The sequence below is a fragment of the Nannospalax galili genome, unplaced genomic scaffold (genome assembly GCF_000622305.1).
Source record: "Nannospalax galili isolate Female #2095 unplaced genomic scaffold, S.galili_v1.0 scaffold813, whole genome shotgun sequence".
In the NCBI taxonomy this organism is placed as follows: domain Eukaryota; kingdom Metazoa; phylum Chordata; class Mammalia; order Rodentia; family Spalacidae; genus Nannospalax; species Nannospalax galili.
Window position 1 is genome coordinate 94840 of NW_008333507.1, and position 18586 is coordinate 113425.

The 18586-nt window shown below is 37.8% G+C and overlaps 1 pseudogene; it reads left to right on the forward strand.

The window, feature by feature from the left end:
* Nucleotides 1–9171: 9171 nt before the first annotated feature.
* Nucleotides 9172–10115, forward strand: LOC103730133 (annotated as a pseudogene).
* Nucleotides 10116–18586: the final 8471 nt, after the last annotated feature.

Sequence of the window (18586 nt, forward strand, 5' to 3'; positions counted from 1 at the left end):
CACACCCAGCAGCTGGTGCCCCGAGATCCCTGTGCACCCCGTAGGGAACAGGCATGGACCCCATGGGGTGCTGGGGACCTTGCAAAGACCCCATGGACCCGGCACAGAACTTTGCCGGTGAGTGGGCCTGTAGGGATGTGAAATGAGGCAGACCACGGGCTAAAACAATCCAGAACAGGCCGCTGAGCTGCCCCATGGTGCTGGGCATAGGTGTCCATTTCTTTGTAAGTCATCCCCCCAAAAGTTATAAACTATGCAAAATTCAGATAAAGATGTATGTCGGTTTGTTTACTGTGTCAGGAGCACAAGACCCTGAAGGGAGTAGAGGTGGGTCAAACAGAGAGTGGGAAGGAGAAAAGTTAGTGCGACAATGTCTATAAAGGAACTTTCTAGATTTAGGTTGACTGATGTATGTAGACCAACTCTAAACGTGGGCAACACTATTCCATTGGCCACAGTCCTGAGCTGCATAAAAAGGAGAAATCCAACTGTTCATCAACATTATTCACTCTCTGCTTCGTAACTGTAGACTATAATGATTTTTACAATATAAACATAATCTGGACTAAAGATTTTTACCTGTTTGTAACCAAAGTTATTGTTTATAATATAAACAAGCTCACTGAGCCATGTGCTCTTGTGACCTAGGCTTATGACCTTAATCCCTTAGGATTCCTTCTTGCCCTTCATCCAAGACAGTGAATGAATGTGGGTGTGCATGCTTTGCATATTAAAAGCACTTAAAGCAGCAAACAATGAGAAATCTGTTTGCTGTTGTGTGTGATATTCTAGACCCAAGGACCAAAGGGCAAGATTTTCTGATAAATGTGGGTTGGACTTCTACTTCTGCCATTTCATGATGGAAATACTGTTTCAATAAAAGAATGAGCAGGACACTGGCTTCAGAGCACAGTTCCCTTGATGCTGCATGGTGCCATTTTACTCTAGGCCTTAAAACCTATGCTAACTGGACACAGTGTAACCAGCAGTATCACACTCCTAAGGCCATACCTTCCTTGCCATGATGGACTTTCCCTCAAATTATATGCCAAAAGAAACTCTTTCTTTGCTTTGGTCAGGTATTTTGTTACAGAAATGAGGAAAGTAGCCAATATAATACCCAACTTATTTTTTGTTTTTGTCCCTTCATCATCATGATTAGACCGAATTAAGTCTCCTGTGAGATATTCTATGAATCTAGACAACATATTCCAAGAAATTCTCATTTAAATTCCTCAGAAATAGACAATGATTTTGTTCTTGCTGTCTTTGTCATTGTTGTTTTTGCTGTTGTTGTTGCTGTTGTCACCTTCAGTGCTGGAGAATGAATCAGGGCCTTATCCATGCTACCACTGAACTACAAGCAGAACCAAGCTTATCTTTAATGGAACTGTTTTAAATCAGTGTCCAGAGTATTGGAAAATAAGATCAGTTTATTTGAAAATACATCCAACAACAGAAGAGTTTTGCTATCAACCCTTGCTCAACAATTAACTAATTGTGCATAAGAAGCATTTCCTCAGAGAGCTGTGTCCCCAGGAACTTGCTTGACTCATCTAGGAAAGGGATCCATGAGTGGCCTGTGTGAAAACAATGCCAATGAGGTCTCAGAAACAGCATTCAAATAGCTCACTCACAGAATATTCTTGATATTTTCTACTACTCTTTGTAACCCAGGTATATTGATCTTTACCACACTTGTATCTACTGAAAAACTAAGAGTTCTGAAACAAATTCTTAAATAATCATCTTTGTGCCACAGTTTTTTCTGTCCTAAGAAAGTTTGAAAAGCTCAAGTATATTCCTTTATAATTCCTTTTTACTAAAGGATATATGTCAAAATGAGGTAAGTAAAAAGATCACTGCTTTTAAAGGTCATGAATTCTCAAGGAAAATATGAATGTGTAGAGCTCAGAATGTCAGAAATACACTATGAGTATATGAAGGCAGAGAGCACTTCACTTTAGGAAGGCTTTCATTTTTTATTAAGCAAAATTTGTTCTTTGACAATTTCATACATGTATATAATGCATTCTGATTATTCTCACTCTTCAATTTTTTGTCTTCCTCCCTACCCCATCAATCCCCTTTCGCTACAAGTCCGTTTATCACATTCATGTCTTTGTTTTGTGACACACTGAGTTTAACCAGGATTGTTTATGTGACTGTGGGTTTGGAAATATACACTAGAGCCTAGTGGGCTCGCCAGTGGGTATACAAATGAAGACAATAACCATTCCCCCAGCAGAATCCATCAGGAACCTATAGTTTGGCAGGGATGAAGGATAAGGTCCCATAAGTTCTTCCCCATCCATGGCTTACTGATGACAGGCTCATTCTTATGCAGGCCCGGTGCAGGTCACCATAGCTGCTATGATATCATGATTCCAATGGTAGTGTCATGTCCAGAAGATAGCATTTTGCAGCCCTTCCTCCATCTTCCAGCTCTTACATTCTTTCCACCATCTCCTCCATATAATACCAAGGAGCCTTTTACACCTTGAAAATACCTAGTTCAATGTCTCTTGGAGCAGTTCAACTTCTCTTTGATATTAATCTTTTTCACAGTTTCCCACTTAAACTAAACTTCATTCAATAAATTTAAATAAATACAATTTCCCACAGACATTAAATATCTGCCTTTAATCCCAACACTCAAGAGGCAGAGGCAGGCAATCTCTGTGAGATCAAGGTCATCCTGGTCTACATAGTGAGTTCCAGGTCAGCCAGGGATACAGGCTACATAGTGACCCTGTCTCAAAAAAAAAAGAAAAAAAAGAAACCAACAAAGATATATATCTATATTTATATCTCTAGATAGATACATACATACATAGATACATAGATAGATACATAGATAGATAGATAGATGAGAATGAAATATTTAATTTTAATTATTTGCTTTTTAAAAATACATTCTCAAATTTTGATGAATTGATTTGACTGTGTGTTTCATCCCGATGCTATGGTCTCAGGCAATATTGCTATTATTTCTGCTTATGATCATTTATTTATTAAACTAAAAATATTATAAGTATAAAAAGAATAATCTGATGAAAATAAAGTGTGAATAAGAAAATGAAAATATAAGAGGAGACACAAATAGAATATCATCAAGAATATAGCCTAGAAATTTATTAAAGTAACTTCAAAGACTCTTGTATACATAAATCTCTACTTAATGAAATAAGGAGAAAAATCACTGAAGCAGAAACTAAAACTCATGGTATCTAAGAGCTAAGAGTATAAAATAGTAGAATATGAAGTAAAGTAGAAAATACTAGACAATTTGAAATCTAAGGAGAAAGGAATAAAGCTTAAATATACTATAACAGTAAATTACATTGATCTTCAGGGAAATACTCAGAAAAAAGGAAAAGGGTATGGGGTGACCACTACTGGCAGACAAAGTAACAATAAGGTTACTAAAAGAATTAAAAACGTTAAAATATCCACACTATCTAAAGTGAGCTACAGATTCAATGCAATGTCTATCAAAACTCTAATGATATTATTCACAGAAATGGAAAAAAAGTCAAAAAATTTCAGGGAACCACAAAGACCCTGAGTAGACAAAGTGTTCTTGTCGAAAAGAACAAAGCACAAGGGGCTGGAGAGATGGCTCAGCAGTTAAAAGCACTGGCTGTTCTTCCAGAGGACCCAGGTTTGAGTCTCAGCATCCACATGGCAGCTAACACCGTCCATAACTCCAGTTCCAGGGGATCTGACACCTTCTGATCTCCATGGGCATTGAATGGCACAATACACTTACATAATACATGCAAGAAAAACACACATTTTTTAAAAAAATTTAAGAACAGAGCCTAAGATATCATACTACCTGTTGATCTCTTCTACAAAAATTTTTGTTGTAACTAAATGTCTTAATACTTTTATTCATTTGTATGTTTTTCCCAAATTTGAAGATGGGGCAGATCTCTGCTTCCAAAATGAGGTAAATAACACGGCAAAAATTCCAAATAATAGAGGCTTAATAATTTATAGAACATGTGTATAGCCACATTAAATGGTTTTACACACCGATTGTAAGTTTTACATTTTTTTATAACCAACTTGAGACCATACTTTTATTTCATATTTCGCATATACTCTGAGGAAAGATCTTAGGCCAAGATATGGTCATAAATGTTTTGTGTTCATACTATTCCTTGAATACAGTCAGATCAGAAGCTGTATAGGGGCCACACTCATAACATCCTTAGAGTAAGATGCTTTCTGTGGAGTCAAGAAGTTTTGTATCTATACTCTTCTTTATCAAAATTACAGCATTGATAACTTCTTTGATAGTTATTTATCCCTAGTTGTTAATAATATAGCAGAATAAACATTTTTAAAATCCTGAAATATGGATATATTACTCTTTGTCACAGTATTTGGGAGGTAGGTGCTAAAAGGTATAAAATATGACAAAATGGTGACAAATAATCTTATTAGAGTGTTCAGTCCAAAGAGCTCTTTAAGAATTTGTTGTGGGACTGGAGAGATGGCTAAGTGGTTAAGAACACTGGTTGTTCTTGCAGAAGACCGGGTTTGAATCCCAGCACCCACATGGCAGCTGACAACTGTCCATAACTCCAGTTCCAGGGTATCCAACAGCCTCTTCTGTTCTCCATGGGCACTGCACAACACGGGTGCACTTACCTACATTCAGGCAATGCATACATACACATATAATAAAAATAAAAATAAAAATAAAAAATAACCTGTTGATCTCTTCTTTAAAAAAAGAATTTGTTGTAACTATTACTTGTTATTATAGAAACTATAGCATTGTTAGTAGTATTAGTGCATGTAAGAGTCATATTTTACCTCTGAGTAGCTTTGTATGGTGCCTCACAGGTCATTTTGAAGATTTTTAACCAAATAGAGAATGTGAAAACTGTGCTTTGTAACCCAAGAAAATAATCCAATCCTATAAAATTGCTGAGCGACTGGAAGAGTCTCTCAAATTTGGTCAGTAAACGCTATTTTAACCTCACATTGTAATTCCTTATCTCACACAAGACTGGGGCTTTCATGAAACTCTGATAAAGAAAATATATAAATAAAAATCAATTTTCTTTTTCAAAATACTGCTTTACTCAGATCTGTGACTTTATAGAATCATTGTGCTTTTTTTTTCTGAAAACAAAGATCCTGAAAATGCAAACTACTTTGGGTTTTGAATGTCTTTTAAGCATGAGTTGAGATATCTCTATACAGAAGTCCCTAGAATTGAAAAATGTTATTTGTAGCTATTTAAGATCAGTGGGTGTTTGATAGCTGTCCAACTTCTTATGCTAAACTAGGAAAATAAACTCAATAGAAAAAGGAAAATCCATAAGAAATGAATTAACTAAAATTGAACATAAACAATTGAATACTCCAAACTTAAAATAATTATGCAAAAAAGAATATAAATGCCAAAAATTACAATGTAAAGAAACCTCCATTATTGTGGCTTAATTCTTCTACCTTATAAAAAAGTGGGTCAATGATAATTTATAACATAAGGAAAACTGATGAACACTGTTTAAATTTATTGCTTAATTTCAAATACCTAAGATATGCTTGTTTATATTCAAAGCGTTCTCACTCCCCATAAGGAAGATATGATTATTCAGTCAGCTAAATGGAGCCAACAAGCCTATCTTGATGTTCAGAACTCAAAACTTTTCTCTTCCTCCTTCTACTATTGATACTTCAGTGTTTTCATACACCTCCCTTAAAATGTTTTGTAATACTGGCAGCACTGGATTTTTTTAAATGAATAACCACCTTCCTTGGCCTCATGCCCCAAGCATTCTATCAGACACCGGCAGATAGGAAGCAAAAAGTCTCCTGTTAACAGTCTTCACAGCTGATTTTTTTAAGGTAAGGTGGTTGTGTCTTAGTCTGCTTTCAATTGCTATGACACTGACCAAAAGCAACTTGGGGAGGAAAGGGTTTATTTTATCTTACATCTCCCATGTAACTCTACAATCATGAAAATACTCCACAGACATGGCTATGGGCCAATCTAATGGAGAAAATTTCTCAGTTGAGATTCCTTCCACCCCACTTGTGTTAAATTGAAAACTGAAGCTATCCAGCACGGGTTGCATGAAAATCTTTTTTTATTTAATTTTACTCTTTATTGAATTTTTGTTATTTTCATATACTATAGTGTTGTCCGAGTTCTCTTAGGGTCCCTTGCTCCTTGCGCTATTAGACAAACCATATAACACATCTTTATCTGAATTTTTCATAGCTGATATCCTAGATAGGGGAAATAGAGTAACTTACAAAGGCAAACACCTGGCAACTGTTCCAGCTCTGGCTCAGTGGCCCAGCATTCCGGATCGCTTCTACACCCTACTCACAGTCTCCATTAGCTTTTGCTCATGCCTAGTGGGCTGCCCCAGGTCAGTAAATGCCCCCTTTTGTGTCCATGCAGGTGAGACACCAGGGCCATTTTTTCCACACCCTTGCTGCCAAGATGGCACCAATGCTCCTCCCTCCACGGCTAACTCTCCACAGTCAATTCTCCACAGCAGGCCCGCCTGTCAGAGGAACATGCTCCCCTCGGGACACATATAGTTTGATGGTATTTAGATCTCTCCCCTATCCACACCTCTCTTATTGCCCCCACTCAATTTAAGTTATTCTGATATCTATAACATGGCTTACAGAGTCTGATTTGTGTTCTCACATGTCCTTCAGTGCAAGTCCATGCACTGGGCAAAACAAGAGTCCCATCCCTGCAAGACACTGTCTTTCCCACCTCCCAGAAACCATCAATCGCCAAAAGTTCCTTAGGTTGGGTTGGAGTTTCGTTCCCACTTCCCTATGTCTAGACTGGGATTTTGTATGGTTTGAGCTTGCATAGGATTGTGCATGCTGTCACCATTGCTGTGAGTTTATGAGTAACTCATGGACAAGCAGTCTGGAAGGCTCTTTTTCATGTGGTCATCTACCCTCTCTGGTTCTTACAACATTTCCAACTTCTTTTTCACAATGATTCCTAAACCTTGGGGGGCAAAAGTTTGAAATAGGTGTCCTATTAAGGAATAAGCACTCTATGGCTTATTGATCTCTGTACATTGGCCAATTGGGGATTTCTGTGTTAATTACCATCTACTACATAAGAGAACTTCTCTGGTGAGAGTCAAGAAATGCATTCATCTTATGTGTAGAGGTTACAGTGAAGATGTGTCACTTAGAGTTAAGCATCTCACAGACCATTATTCTCTACATCTGACCAACTTTGGAATTCTGTAATAGTCTGCATGTTTTGCGAAAAGAAGCTTATTTGATAAGGGGTAAAAGGCAACATTTGTCTGTAAATATGAGAATGCATATTTTAGAATAAAACAAGAACTTACATTGGTCTAGGGATGTGGCAAAAGTAGATTTTTCTCTAGGATCTATGCCCTCTCCAGCCATGTGTATTTAGCTGTGTTTAGAGTAACACACATGAGTTCCCTTCCATTGAATGGGTCTTATTTCCAGCTAGATAGCTGTTGATTACATCCCAAGGTAAAAGCTCCACTACTGCACCAATAGTGATACTTTGCTGAACCAGCCATTGTTGTTTATTAGGCTTTACAGCTGAGTAGGAACATTGATTTGTTTTCTCCCTTGGCAGCTTGTATAGTATCCTCTGATGCCATGAGAGCTAGTCTTTAGGAGGAGGTTTCCAGGTCAGTTCCAGCTCCATTGCTCCAAGTCCTATGTCTGTAGTGCAGGAAGGGTGTCCTGTCTTCAGCAACAGGTTCTTACCCTCAAGTTCTGAAAGGCAATCAAGGGCTATAGTAATAGCCTTGTGTTATTTTGGGAATCTCTTTGACTACCTTGACCAACAACTCAAATGGTGGTTTCTCCTTTGTGGCACTGTGTTTTTTGTAATATAGCCTTCAGTTATGCACATACACTCATATATTTACTGTGTGTGTATTTTTTCAGTAGGATTTTGAACTAATACATTTCCTCTGATCTTTCACACCATCTAAGTATGTTTATGTCTCCTCTCACTCACCCTGTATAATTATTACTTTTATCCTTTTCTCCCTTAATAACACCTGTTTCCTACTCTTCCCCTCTCTCAAGCTCCTTCTTACCCTAGATCTAACCCCAGTCAGAGTGGCTAAGATTAAAAAAACAAGTGACATCAAATGTGAGAGTAGATGCAAGGAAAGGGGAACCCTCATCCACTGTTGGTAAGACTGCAGACTAGCACAACCACTGTGGAAATCAGTATGGAGAACTCTTTAAAAACCAAAAATAAATCTACCATATGATCTAATCATACCACTCTTTGGCATATACCCAATGGACTCATCCTACTACAGAGATACTAGCACAATGATGTTTGTTGCCATTCTTTTTGCAATGGCTAAGAAATGGAAACAATCTAAATATCCCTCTAATGATGAATGGATAATGAAAATGTAATACATTTACACAATGGAGTTCTACTGAGTGACAAAGAAAATCATGAAATTTTCAGGTATATGGATGGTATATAAACTGTTATACTAAGTTAAGTAACACAAAGTCAGAAAATCAAGTGACATATGTTCTCTCTCATTTGTGGATTCAGCTCCAAATCCCTAGATGTGAGTATATACCTTGATGTAATCACAGGAGTCAGGAAAATGGAAAGGAAGCATGGGGGAAAAGTAGAAGGAACTCAGGTGATTTTTATGCCAGACAGAATTTGAAAACCATTGTTTTTGAGTTTATAAAACACACTCATTTAACCATCACCAAATGCAAGAACATAGTTTGTTAGCAGCCTCATTGTACAGAAAAGGAAATTTGATTTCAAAATGGTTGGGCTACATGTTAAGCATAATTAGTTTTAAATTTTATTATAATAAAAAGAAATTTTTTTTGGTCTTTTTGAGACAGGGTCTCTCTGCAGCCCCAGCTGGACTGGAACTTGCTATGTAGACCAGGCTGGCTTTGAACTTACAGAGATCTGCTTGTCTCTGCCTCCCAAGTTCTGGGATTAAAGGTGTGCACCAACATGCCCGGCTGATAAAAAAAGAAAGTAAATCATTTGATACCAGTGATTTTTCTGATTTTAATCTCAGTCAAATTTACCATAGGTGTGCAACCAATGCATTGTTCCACACAGTGTTAACTTCCTAGAAATGTCATTATTATAACTGAAGCAAATTGAAGAGAATGGGAGTAATAAATGAGAGTCACCCTGAAGAGTTCATTCTACTTGGCTGCTGACCATCCTTGGCTGGAGCTCCTTTGTTCATTATTCTTCTGGTAACATACCCCATGACTATGATGGGGAACACCACCATCATTCTAGTATCCAAGTTAGATCCCTGACTCCACATCCTCATGTATTTCTTCCTCACAAACCTCCCCTTTCTGGACATGTGCTACACCACAAGCATTGTGCTTCAGATGCTGTTTAACCTGGGAAGCTCTAGGAAGATCATCAGCTATACAGGGTGTGTAGTTCAGCTTATTTATTCACCACAATGGGGGGCCGCTGAATGTCTTCTCCTGGATATCATGTCCTTTGACTGCTACACGGCCATCTACAGACCTCTGCATTACACCCTCATCATGAATCAGCGTGTCTGCATCTTGGTCATTTCCATTATGTGAATGAGTGGAATTAGCTTTGCTGTCTTTGAAGTCACTCTCACATTACAGTTGCCACTCTGTGCTATCTATCAATAAACTGGATCACTTGGTGTGTGAGATTCCAGTTCTGATAAAGACTGCCTGTGGTGAAAAGGAGACTAATGAGCTTGCACTTTCTGTGGTATACATGTTTATATTAGCTGTTCCTCTGTGCTTAATTCTTGTTTCTTATGCTACTATTGGACATGCTGTTCTTAAAGTTAAATCTTATGAGGAAAGGATAAAGGCCTTTGGGACATGTTCCTCTCATCTCATTGTAGTTCTTTCATTTTATGGTCTAGCCATTAGCATGTACCTTCAGCCTCCCTCCTCCTCACAAGAGACCAGCCCAAGTTTATGGCTCTCTTCTATGAAATGGTAACTACTGCGTTGCATTAAACCCCTTCATCTACTCCTTGAGAAATAAGATTGTAAACAGGGCATTAGGTAACCTGGTAATGAGCATTTTCTGTTCCAAGTGAGAGATGGTAGCTATCAAACAAAGCTATTGTTTAGAGTAAGTGTATACAAATTTCTTAAGTAGCACATTATTGTCTCCTAACCAAATATTAAGTTATATGCACCTGTACAAGTACTCCATTTTCCTATGTATATGTAAAGTGATTTTATTATGGTTCCTACTGTTAAAGTAGTTTAATTTAAACATTAGTTTTTAAATTAAATGAAAATTATCATTGAAAGTCATTTCCATAGTATGGAAGACATTTATCAAGGGAACCTGTCAACATCAGCTGAAAAACATTTCATCAATGTACAAGATTTGGCTTATCTGTGTGCTCAGCCTGGCTATCAGGTGGGATTTCTGTGAGACACTGTATTTTCAAAGAATCATGACTTTCATGAATTTATCCTATCAGTTTATGTTGACACTATTGACTCTATACAACTGAAGTTCTCCAGAGAAACCACATCTATATTAACAACCCTAAAAACTGTTTGATTTTTGCTGACTAAAACATCATGATTGGTCATTATCTTGGGCTACCTTATTAATTTAAACAGACATTTGCTTTCAACCTCTGTATCTAATTTAACATGAGTAAAACTCTTGAAATTCATTGCTAAACTTAGCAGATGTCTAGTTTCCAGTAAGCCTACAGCCATGAAGTCTCCAAAGTATTGTCTGAAACATATGAATAAGACTTTCAAGAGGGTGGTTTAGACCTCCATTGGAGTAGCTGCTTGGGGCTCAGCAGACTGCCAGAGAGTGCAGGTTTCTGGCCTCCCTCTGGCCTCCAGCTACCAGAGGGCCTGAGAACCCAGGGGACAGCCTGAAAGCCCCTGGAACCTGCCTCCATGTGGTGGTGGGCTTCCCTTAATTTTGCAACATACCATACCCCTACCTGGGATTTTGTGAAGCATCTCCCAAGGCCCCAGGGAAGGCCTGACTTTGGTATGCTAAGGCTGGGCTCACAGCAGACCACCAGAGAGTGTCAAGTTCTGCTGGCCCCCCCAGCTTCCCTCTGGCATAGGGTTGACAATGTACAGGACTGCCTGAGAGACCCTGGATCCTGCCTCCACATGGTGAGTGTGGAGCCTGAGTGTACCTGACTGGAACCTGAATTGGGCTTCTGTGGGTACCCTGGAATAGCTGATATGAAGCCAACAATTCCTTCCAAAATAAACCTGAAAGAACCTGAACCCTGTACCAACCAGCTTTACATAACCAATAAATAAAGAATATAGGCACCTGGATAATACAAATAGAAGCACACTTCAACTTAATTTTCATATCAGAATCATAAACAACAAAAGAAATTCACATGCCAAAACCACAACGAAACAATAATAAAATGGAAAGCCAAAACACATGTCCCTAGCAAAGCCCACCAATCTTGTAGAAGAGTTCTACAAGGAGAACCCCCTAGAGATAACCCAGGACACTGAATTTAAAAGAACAATCATAAACATGATCAAAGAATTCAACATATTTAAAGAACACATGAACAAACAAATCAAAGAGCTAAAAGAAGATAGGGATAAACTTCTGAATGAATTCACAAAAGAGATAGAAGCATTCAAGAAAACTCAGGCAGAAATGAAGAAGAAAGTGAAAAACTCAAAAAGTCAACTTGAAACAACAGGGGAAAGCCTCACCTCTAGAATGAATGAAATGGAAAACATAATATCAACACTGGAGGATAGAGTTGAAGCATTGGTCCACTCAAGCAAAGAATATGGAAAATTAAAAAAAAAAACAGAATGGAATATGCAAGAGATGTGGGACACCATGAAAATACCAAATCTACAGATTATAGAAATAAAAGGAGAAGAATTTCAGGTTAATGATGTTGACCAGATCTTAAACAGGATTGTAGAAGATAACTTCCCAAAATTAAAGAAAGATATCCCCATACAAAAACAGGCAGCACATAAAACACCAAATAGACAGGATCAGAAAAGAAACTCCCACGACATATCATAGTAAAAACACTAAATGTACAGAACAAAGAATGAAAACAGCAAAAGGAAAACAAGTCACATACAAAGGAAAGCCCATCAGAAATACAGCTGACTTATCAATGCAAACTATGAAAACCAGAAGAGCCTGGACCAAGGTATTTCCAATTTTACAGTAGATGCCAGCCCAGCAAAAATGTCTATTATAGTTGAGAAGGAAAGAAAAATCTTCCATGACATGAATAGGCTGAAAGAATACATGTCCACAAAACCACCCCTTCAAAGAATACTTGAAGCAATACAGAGAGTAGAGAGAGAAATAACTATATGTTGGGGCAACAAAAGAAAATAAACAAAGATATAATCTAGGAAAAAACAAAGGTATAATCAAGGAAACACAAAATTACACAGAGAACACAAACAGCAATCAAAATGACGGCAACCAATTCTCATCTTTCAACAGTAACCTTAAATATCAATGGATTGAACTCCCTAGTCAAAAGACACAGGCTACATGAATGGATTAAGAAACAAAACCCATCTCACCTTCAAAGAAAGGCACTACCTTAAGGTAAAAGGATGGAAAAGAATATTCCAAGCAAATGGAAATAAGAAAGAAGCAGGGGTTGCAATTCTAATATCTGACAAAATAGACTTCAAAGTAAAACTAAGCAGAAGAGATAAGGAGGGTCATTGCATTCTGATCAAAGGAACAGTTAACCAAAAAGATATTACACTCCTTAACATATGCACCAAATTCTGGTGCACCCAAATTCATAAAAACGACACTGCAGGACTTTAAGACACAGATTAACCCCAACTCAGTAATAGTGGGGGAGTTCAATACCCCACTGTCTCCGTTAGACAGGTCAACTGGACAAAGAATAAACAGAGAGATGTCTGAATTAAATGATAGCATACATCAAATGGACCTAACAGACATCTTTTGATTAATCCACCCAAACACCAAAGAATACACTTTTTACTCAGCACCTCATGGAATTTTTTCAAAAATTGACCACTGTGGTGGTTTGAATGAAAATGTCCCCCATAGACTCCAAGTGTTTGGACATTTTGTCTCCAAATGATGGCGCTGTTTTGGGAGATTTTAGAAGGTGTAGCTATCCTGGAGGAAGCACGTCACTGGGGGTGGGCTTAGAGAGTTCTTAAGCCTTCCCAGATCTCCAGTCGCCCTCTTGCTTCCTGTGCCTGCATAATGATATGAGAGCTTAGCCTCTGCTGCTCCTGCTCCAGCCACCTTCATCTACCATGCCTCCCTGCCATGATGGACTGTATTTCTCCTGGAACCATAAGCTCAAATAAACTTCCTTCTATAAGTTGCTCAGGTCAGTGATTCTATCACAGCAACAGAAAAGAGACTTAATACAACCACATACTGGGCCACAAAACAAACTTCAACAAATACAAAAATATTGAAATAATTCCATGCATTCTATCAGACCACAAAGCAATAAGGCTCAAAATCAACACTAGACGAGTCTCTAGTCACTACACAAACTCGTGGCGATTGAACAACACACTCCTAAAGAATGAATGCATCAAAGGAGAAATTAATAAATAAATAAAAGAATTCCTGGAATTCAACAAAAATGACAGTACAACACAACACAACCTCTGGGACATATTAAAAGCAGTCCTAAGAGGGAAGTTTATAGCTCTAAGTGCCTACATTAAAAAATTCGAAAGGGCTCAAACAAATGACCTAACATTGCAACTCAAGGCACTGGAAAGGCAAGAACAAATGAAACTCAAACCCAGCAGAAGAGAAGAAATACCAAAATCAGAGCAGAAATTAATGAAATAGAAACAAAGAAAACAATATGAAGAATCAATGAATCTAAGATCTGGTTCTTTGAGAAGCTAAACAAGACAGACAGACCCTTAGCTCAGTTAACCAAAAGAATGAAAGAAAGAGCAACTCCAAATCAACAAAATCAGAGATGAAAGGGGAAACATCACAACAGACACCCAAAACATCCAAACCATTATAAGGGAATATTTTAAAAACCTCTATGCTACTATATCAGAAAGTCTAAAAGAAACGGATAATTATCCGAAATCATGGGAACTGCCAAAGTTAAACCAAGAAGAGATCAACAGTTTAAACAGACCCATAACATGTAAGGAAATTGAAACAGTAATAGAAAGCCTCCCAACTAAAAAAAAGCACAGGCCCAGATGGATTTACAGCAGAATTCCACCAGAAATTTAAAGACCTCCAATCAATACTACTTAAATTATTCAAAACGATAGAAAGAGGGAGAACTCCCAAATTCCTTCTATGAAGCCAGCATCATTCTAATGTCCAAACCAGGTAAGGACACAACCGAAAAAGAAAACTACAGACCCATATCCTTAATGAACATAGACACAAAAATTCAAAACGATACTTGCAACCCACATACAGACACACATCTAAAAGATCATCCACCATGATCAAGTTGGCTTTATTTCAGAGATGCAGGGATTGTTCAATATATGTAAGTCAAAAATCAGCATAAATCATATAAATGGGCTCAAAGACAAGAACCACATTGTCATCTCAATAGATGCAGAGAAGGCTTTTGACAAAATTCAACATGCATTTATGTTCAAAGTCCTAGAGGGAATTGGACTGGAGGGAACATACTTTAACATAATTAAAGCTATATACAACAAACCCACAGCCAATATCATTCTAAATGGAGAAAAACTGGAAGCATTCCCATTAAAATCAGGAATCAGTCAAGGATGACCACTATGTCCACTCCTTTTCAACACAGTGCTTGAAACTCTTGATAGAGCAATAAGACAGGAGAAGGAAATTAAAGGAGTACTAATTGGAAAGAAGAGGTCAAACTATCACTTTTTGTAGATGATATGATAATATACCAAAGAGATCACAAATGTTCCACCAGAAAACTCCTAGAACTGATCAACACTTTCAGTATAGTGGCATGTTATAAAATCAATCTACAAAAATCAGTAGCCTTTCTACATACCAATAACAAGCAGTTAGAGAAAGAATACAGGGAAATACTCCTATTCACAATTGCTGCAAAAAATTAAAACATCTTGGAATAAATCTGATGAAAGACACCAAAGACCTCTACAATGAATTTTAAATCTTTAAAGAAATAGATTGAGGCAAACACCAGGAGATGGAAAGACCTCCCATGTTCATGGATTGAAAGAATTAATATTGTTAAAATGACCATCCTACCAAAGGCAATATATAGATTCTATGCAATCCCAATCAAAATCCCCATAACATGCTTCACGGAATTAGAAAAATCCATACTTAAATTTATATGGAGGTACAAAAGACCCCGGATAGCCAAAGCAACCCTGAGCACAAAGAGCAATGCTGGGGGGATAACTATACTATATCTCAAAGTATGCTACAGAGCCATAGTCATAAAAACAGCATGGTACTGGTGCAAAAACAGACACATAGATCAATGGAACATCATTGAAGATCCAAACATGAGTACACGCAATTTCAGCCACCTGATATTAGACAAAGGTGCCAAGAACATGCAGTAGAGGAAAGGCAGCATCTTCAACATTGATTTTGGCAAAACTGGATCACCACCTGTAGAAGAATGAAATTAGCTCCTTACCTTTTGTCTTGCACTAAAGTCAACTCCAAGTGGATCAAAGACCTCAATGTGAAACTGGAAACCCTGAAACTATTAGAAGAAAATATTGGCAGTAACTTACAGGATATAGGTGTAGGAAAGGATTTTCTAAATTGGACAGAAGTTGCTCAGGATTTAAGGTCAGCAATCAATAAGTGGGACCTCATTAAACTAAAAAGCTTCTGTACAGAGAAAGAAACAATAAAAAAAGTGAAGAGAAAACCCACAGAATGAGAAAAAATCTTAACCAGTGACACATCTATCAGAGGTTTAACGTCCAGAATATATAAAGAACTCAAAAAAACAAAGAATAGAGAAACCAAATGATCCAACTAAAAGATGGGCTAAAGATCTAAGCAGAGAGTTCTCAAAAGAAGAAATAAAGATGGCTAAGAAACATCTCAAAAAGTGTTAAACATCATTAGTAATTAGGGAAATTCAAAATAAAACCACCCTAAGGTATCACCTTACCCCAATTATACTGGCTAGGATCAAGAGAACAAATGATACCAAATGCTGGTGAGGATGTGAAGAAAGGGGAACACTCATTCATTGCTCGTGGGATTGCAAACTTGTGCAGCCTCTATGGAAAACAGTGTGGAGAACTCTTAAAATCCTAAAAATGAACCTACCATATAACCCAGTTATACTATTCCTTGGCATATACCCAAAGGACTCATCCTATTGTAGAGACACTTGTACAACCATGTTTGTTGCTGCTCTTTTCACAATAGCTAAGAGATGGAAGCAACCTAAGTGTCCCTCAACTGATGAGTGGTTAATAAAAATGTGGTCTATTTACACAATGGTGTTTTATTCAGCAGTAATGAAAGATGAAATTTCCAGGTAAATTGATGGATCTAGGAACTGTTATATGAAGTGAAGTAACACAGACTCAGAAAAATAAATGACGTATGTTCTCCCTCACATGTGGCTCCTAGCAACAAATCCTTTTAAATTCCAGGTCCTTTAAATAAGATGATGATATACAGCAGTCCTTTCTGCATGAAATAACTACCATCATCACAAGTTTGGCTGAGCCTGATCACTAAACGTAGTCACAATTGGACTTGTTGATGGTTGTGCTCATTCATTAAAGGAGAGCCAAGCAAAGTCACTGGACCCTCACCTGAGTATCCAGCCACTCTTTCCAGCCACTCCTCCCATCCAACTAGTCTAGCCTTGGAAGACAAAAGAACAATGAGGAAGAACCCAATAGATGGATGCTTTTGGAAGCTCTTATCAAGAAACTCCAATGGACTCTCATATGAACATTTGGAAAATTTCCCTGTTGTGACTTTTTTCTAGTTCCCTGTCTAGAACTTGTAATGCTAATTACTCTTGCCTTTACTTCTTCTTCACATCTCCCATTCATGATTCAAGGACTTTCTTCTCCCATTAGAGACAAAAGTTAAGCAATTTGGGAGTCTTTTAGATAGACCCACTGAAGGGGTAGCCGAATTGCCTCACCCTGTGTCCCTGTTCAGTATGGAAGAAGCCAGAGCAGTCGGAATCCCTATTCCGTATTGGCAATTTGGGTAACTCCTTCAGAGGGTGGCACAATAAGAATACAAGGTGGGAACTGGCTAGGCAGTTAGGTTAAAAAGACACCAAAGAAATGTAGCAAGTTTCTTGGCTAAAAGTCAAAATGTCCTTGGGCCTGTTAGCAACATACTCTGTTCCAAGGCCAAAAATGTCAAAAGTATTTGGGAGCTTGTATCTAATCCCTAAAAGATTTTAGGGTTACCTCTTCAGAGGGGGGAATGTTGGAGAGGAGGGAGTGGGCATGAGTTTGATCAAAACACCTTATATGCATGTATGAAATTCTGAATAATTTTTTTAATTAAAAAAAAAGACTTTCACACTTGATCTAACTCACTAGGCTAATGTTCCCAGTAGTATATTTGATAAATGTTTACCTTTATTTTGTTCCTGTGACTTAACTACTTCCACTGGAGAGCATATTATTTGGAACAATTTGAATTCATGTTCCTAAGCCATAGTCATTCATAAATGATTGAAAAAGTTTTATATTTCTTTGAAAACAGTCATTCTTCTGTTGATACATCTTTAAAATGTATTATGCTTATTACTTAAAGAATAAGTGAGTGGAATTTTGCATATGCAGCTAATAATCTTTGTCAAAAAGTATTAAAAATTAATAGAATGAAGAGATGTCTTTAACAATCCCCTTAGCTATCATAAGGATGAATCGCCTGAATCAGTGAGTGTGCTAATAAGTGATAACAATAATTATCCTAAACCTAATAAAAGTTCTGCATGTAAATTGGCCAAAAAGGAATGTTTTTTAAAATCTCTAAGTGAATCAGTATGAGAAAGAAACTGTATTTCTAGAATGAAAAACAATTTGGTTACTTCAAAAAGGAGTATTTTCTTTGATTTTGGAGGCCAAAGATGCTCAAATATTGAAGCATTAAAAGTTAAAAGTGTACAACACGCAGGCCTCTCTCCAACCTGCATGCCTCTTTCTGCAGGGCCTGCACGACCCAACAGCCTCTTTCCTAGACTCCAGGGCTGACCTTTCCTCTTCCTGATCCTTTGCATCGAGACCAACCAAGCTCCACAGTGCAGTCCCCAGGAGCCCTTGGGGCCACTTCCTGCCCCCGTCTTACTTTGCATCTCTGGGTGGCACAGGTAACAGCTGCCCTAGACCAGCATGTTTCTTGGGCCCAGCTCCCAGGCCAGTCCAACCCCCAAAATCCTGGGGCCAAAATCTTTCTTGGAGGGATCCAGACCTTAGGAGAAAGTCTGAAAGCAACTGATCCTCATCTGACTTGGGCCTCTGTGGGAACTCCTGAAGACAAAAACAATTTGGCCACTCTAACATAAAATCAAAAGAGAACCAGAAGCTTATAGGAACCAGCTTTTCA